The sequence below is a fragment of the Eleutherodactylus coqui genome, chromosome 4 (genome assembly GCF_035609145.1).
Source record: "Eleutherodactylus coqui strain aEleCoq1 chromosome 4, aEleCoq1.hap1, whole genome shotgun sequence".
In the NCBI taxonomy this organism is placed as follows: Eukaryota; Metazoa; Chordata; class Amphibia; order Anura; family Eleutherodactylidae; genus Eleutherodactylus; species Eleutherodactylus coqui.
In genome coordinates this window covers 236,984,072-236,989,732 of record NC_089840.1, presented here as the reverse complement: position 1 = coordinate 236,989,732, position 5,661 = coordinate 236,984,072, and positions in this window count along the sequence as shown.

Sequence of the window (5,661 nt, the reverse complement as noted above, 5' to 3'; positions counted from 1 at the left end):
CCTCGAGTACGCATGCGTGTATCCCTCGAAAAGTTTGCGCATGCGTCCTCTGGTTTCCCTCACAGAAATAGGTGGTGACGGTTCGGCCGCACCTCCTGAAGTAGATTGGCTGGTTATGGTTTACCACAGAGTCTAACGAGACAGTGTACCAAAATGTGCGCCAGCAACATAACACACAGGAGTAATAAAGCTTTTAGTATATACTTGCCTCTAATATAATACATTATCCATTCAGCTTCCATTAGCCGGCCTCACACGAGCGTGTGGTAAAACGCTGCGTCCGTAACGTAACGTTTTACCGTGGTGTGCGGCGCGCATGACAAAATATATCTCACGCACACCGTCATGCGCAGTCTTCCTTTTTTTTAAGCCACGTTGCGTATGAGCACCACACATGTAATTGCGTATGTACAGCGTTTAGTACGCACCCATAGAGAACAATAGGGCGCTATTACGCGTAATACACGGCAAAATAAGACATGTGTTCCTTCTTACTCGCATATTGTGCGAAATGAAAAAACGCCAGTGTGAGTGGAACCGCGGAAATTAATATATTTGAGTTCTGCGATGTGCGGTATATTATACATGCGTATAGCGCACGCGTAAAACGCAATTAAAATACGCTCAGATGAGCCCGGCCTCTGCCCTCCTTCACACAGGCGTTCGGCAATTTCAATCATGGCGCTTTGTCACGATTTTACTTTGGCTTTTGGCCGCAGCTGGGTTCCGCATACCCCATCATGGGTGGGTGCGCTAAATGACGAAAAATAGAACAGACTTCGCGATTAAGCAGCTTTTCTGACAGGCTCCATTGAAAACAATGGGAATGTTATAACGTGATTAGCGCGGCACTGAAAACGCTACGTTAATTGCAGGAAAAAAACCGCCTGCATGAGCCCGGCCTCAGTTTTAGCGGGCGTATTACCTGTCCGTATTTTCTGCTGACTGAATACGGACAGGCATTTGTGCTGCGTTTTTGCGGACTGAATGATGCCTTTTTTGTGTGGCCATCGGCGCGTTTTACTGTACTTTTTGCCGCTTCAAGGCATATTAATTTGCGCACGGCAAACAACGCACCAATTGAAATGGCTTATGAATTCCAGAGGTGTTCTTTTTCCGCGGGATTATACAATATTTGGGTTCGTGTCCACGACCGTGTTCTTACCGCGTATCACGCGGTGAATGGACTTTTATTCTTCCGTGCACACCGGCATGTTAACATTGCGTATCCATATGCAAGAGAAATAAATCCCAGCATGCTCTATTTCACTGCATATGATACGCAGCCCTTTTATGAGCTACATATGATACGCCGTCCATGCGCCATACATTGCATGTCCGTGATGTCAGATTCGCGGGCACATTCAGTGCCATATGCGGTCCATAGGTGGTCTCTGCCGACAGAGCGTATGGACTGTAATGTATAAAACGTCACGGGGGACCCGCAGGGTTTAACACATACACCGGTGAGCATGAGCCCTTTCACGAATCTCCTCGCATATTGTGCGCAAATTTGCGTCCCCCCAATCGATTTCTATGAGGACCTTTGGTGCGCAAATACACAGAAAAAAGAACATATTCTATATATATATATATATTTTTTTTTTTTTTGTGTGCAACCGAAATTTGCACAAAATACAGAAATGTGAACCCATTGAAATCGATGGGTTCTATTCTTTGCGTATTGCGCAAGTAAATACGCCCGTGTAAAGCCGGCCTAAAAAATGCAAATCACAGCATTTCTTATTTTCGTCTGTATTCCATTAACCCTTTCCAATCGACCGTCTGACATCTAAAAAAAATTTTGAAGGCTGTACAGCTCCTATGTTGGAAGACATCCGACAGGGTATTCTTACTGTATATTACTGACTGCTCTGTTGTTGAGGGCCTCTCCAGCATGTCCCATACCTCAGTACTGGCTCTAACCAGCAGATGGAGACATTGTATAATGGCAGAAAGAGAAAGCCCCCTAGGAAAGCCTGAATCCAAAATGGGATTGCAAAGGGTTAAAGTCTGTGGGTGTGTAAACAAAAATACAGCGAACGCATTAACATTTGTGTTTACTGCATTTTGGTTCTTTTGCGCACCCTGTTTGCTGTGGGTTGTGATAAAATTGACATGGCTTGAGCCTTCTTGAGGTTTTTTTGTGCGCGTGAAAAACAATTGCAGAATGTGCGATCGTCACCCGCACGGACAATCTGCGGTATTTCGCAAACATTCAAAGAACAGAACATTCGCATGTCGATTGCGATTTCCGCTCGCAGAAGGGGGTTGTTATATTACTTGGAGCCTCTTTTCTACCCATTCTGCCGCCATTCCCTCTGCGGTCTTCCAAGATGGCCACGGTGCCCCTCAGTACTCGATACACACAGTGCATCAGTAGTCCGATAGTGCAGGCAGCTTTCGGATTGGTCACCGCTGCTCACGTGAGCGGTGCTGGCCAATCAGAGCACTATTTACTATTTTGGACTACTAACGTACCACCAGTTCTCCATGTGCATTGAGTAGAATAAAAATTGACAAAGCCACCTTGGAAGACCATAGAGGGACCACAGGAAAAAATGGATGGATGGCAAATTGGGAAGAAAGGAGAGCCCCCGGTAATATAACTCCTCCCCCTCCAGTCCCTTTGATATATTTGCCCAGGGATTGGAGATAAAATTGACACTTTTGTCACAAAAAATATCGGCTCAGATTTTAAAAGAGGGTGTGGTTAGGGGCATGGCTTATCACAATATATGTATTTACCTCCTTTATTCCAAGGACCACCCAACTACTATTAGTGCCCCATCTCAGTGGCCCCAATAGTAATACTGCCGCCTCTCACTGGCCGCAAAAGAAATAGTGCCCTCTCTCTCAGTGACCCCAGTACTAACAGTGCCCCCACTCAGTGGCCTCAATAGTAATAGTGCCCTCTCTCTCAGTGGCCCCAATAGTAATAGAGCCCTCTCTATCAGTGGCCTCAATAGTAATAGAGCCCTCTCTATCAGTGGCCCCAATAGTAATAGAGCCCTCTCAGTGGCCCCAATAGTTATAGTGCCCCTTCTCAGTGGCCTCAACAGTCATAGTGCCCCCTCTCAGTGGCCCCAATAGTAACAGTGCCCTCTCTCTCAGTGTCCCCAATAGTAACAGTGCCCTCTCTCTTAGTGGCCCCTATAGTAATAGTGCCCTCTCTCTCAGTGGCCACAATAGTTATAGTGCCCCTTCTCAGTGGCCGCAAAAGAAATAGTGCCCTCTTTCTCAGTGACCCCAGTACTAATAGTGCCCCACTCAATGGTCCCTAATAGTAATAGAGCCCTCTCTCTCAGTGGCCCCAACAGTCATAGTGCCCCCTCTCAGTGGCCCCAATAGTAATAGTGCCCTCTCTCAGTGGCCCCTGTAGTAATAGTACCCTCTCTCTCAGTGGCCCCAATAGTAATAGTGCCCTATTACTTTAAAAAAAATTAATAACAGTGCTGATTGCGCTATTCTGTTTGAAGAACTTAAATGAAATGGAATTGAATGACAATAAACGGAAATATTTCCATTTCTTTAAAAATCCATTGAAATCAATGATGAAATCAACTAAAAGGTTTATTGCATTTTTACTTCCGTGTCTCTGCTCCTTAAATGAGAAAAATGGAAATGATTAACTGCAGCTTACGCCAATGTGAACGAGCCCCTTCTTGGACCGATATCGTGCTCGGCTGGGTGAAGTCACACGAACGTATATCGGCTCGGTTTTCACGCCGAGCCTTGTCCTCGTGTGCGGGGGGGGGGGAGGATGGAAGAGCCAGGAGCAGGAACTGAGCTCCCGGCCCCCTCTCCGCCTCCTCTCCGCCCCTCTGCACTATTTGTAATGGGAAGAGGCGGGGGCGGGGCTAAGTTTCGTGAATTAGCCCCGCCCCCATCCCACCTCTCCCCATTGCAAATAGTGCAGAGGGGCGGAGAGGAGGCAGAGAGGGGGCGGGAGCTCAGTTCCTGCACTTGGCTTTTCCATCCTCCCCCCCCCTCCACACGAGGACAACGTATATCGGCTCGGCGTGAAAACCGATATACGTTCGTGTGACTTCACCCTCAGGGCTTATTTACATGAGTGTATATCGGCTGGCGTTTTCATGCTTCCATCTAAGCAGTTCCCTCCCCCTCCCCGGCTCTCTGCCTCTCTACTCCACTCCAGTGTTTGCAATGGGCATAGACAGGGCGGAGCTAAGCTCTGCTCTGTCCCACCCATTCCCATTGTTGGCTATGGACAAGGGGGAGGGAGTGGTGGGAGCTTCGCTCCACCCCTGTCCTGCCCACTCCCATTGCAAGCCGCTCGGAGGGGAGGAGAGAGGGAGAGAGTCGGTGAAGGGGGGGGGGGACTGCTCAGATGGAAGTGTATATTGGCCCGCTGATATACGATCGTGTAATTAAGCCCTCACTATGATTACATTAATAAACTGTTTCCATTGAAAGAAAACCAGTTAGGAAACATTCACACGGCAGAATTCACTTTGGAGAAATTCTACATGAATTCAGCCTACAAAATCAAAAAGACAAGGATTTTCTTGCGGATCCACATCCAAATTTTTCCACTGAAGTATTGCAGTACATGGTATAAATAATTAAACTATGACAAGTTCAAATCCCCTGTGGGGACTAAAAGAAAAAGTAAAAATAAGGCCGCCTGCAGACGAGCGGGTCGGATCCGGCAGCGAGAATTCTTGCCGCGGGACCCGACCCGAGAGCCTGCAGGGACGAGCGCGTACTCACCCGCGCCTGGCGGCCCCGGCTCTTTCATGTGCCGGCTGCGGTGCAGCCGGCGCATGCGCAGACCGGAGCCGGCGGCCGGGTGAGTTCGTGCCCCGCACAAAAATAGGACATGCCGCGGTTTGTTTGCCGCGCGAGATTTCGCGCGGCCAAACCGCGGCCGTCTGCATAGGAGTGCGTATTGTAATGCACTCCTATGCAAACCTTCAGTGGCGAAAATCCCGCGGGAAATACCGCCGCGGGATTTCCGCCCGTGTGCAGGCGGCCTAAGGCATTACAATACGCACTCCTATGCAGCCGGCCGCGGTTTGGCCGCGCGAAATGTCGCGCGGCAAACAAACCGCGGCATGTCCTATTTTTGTGCGGGGCACGCACTCACCCGGCCGCCGGCTCGGGTCTGCGCATGCGCCGGCTGCGCGGCAGCCGGCACATGAAAGAGCCGGGGCCGCCAGGCGCGGGTGAGTACGCACTCGTCTCTGCAGGCGCTCGGGTCGGGTCCCGCGGCGAGAATTCTCGCTGCCGGATCCGACCCGCTCGTCTGCAGGCGGCCTAAGTGAGAGCATTTTTTATTATTGTTTTAAAAAAGTATTTCTAATTTAAAAAAACAACAAAATAAGCTATTTGGTGTTGCTACCTCCATAAAAGACTGATGTATCAAAGTAACACATTATTCATTCCGTATGGTGAATATCGTCATAGAAAAAAATAGAATGCCAGAATTGCACTTTTTTAGTTAGCCCGTCTACAATTGATAAAAAACCTGAAAATGCACTCCTAAGGCCTCATGCCCATGGCCGTGGTGGACTCGGCTATATCACAGCGGAGTCCGCCACGGTGCCCCCCAGGAACCCCATACTCACCTCCCGGATCCGCCACGTTATTCTCGTCACTTAAACTGGCAGTGCGGGATGACGCGGCCGTCGGTGGGCG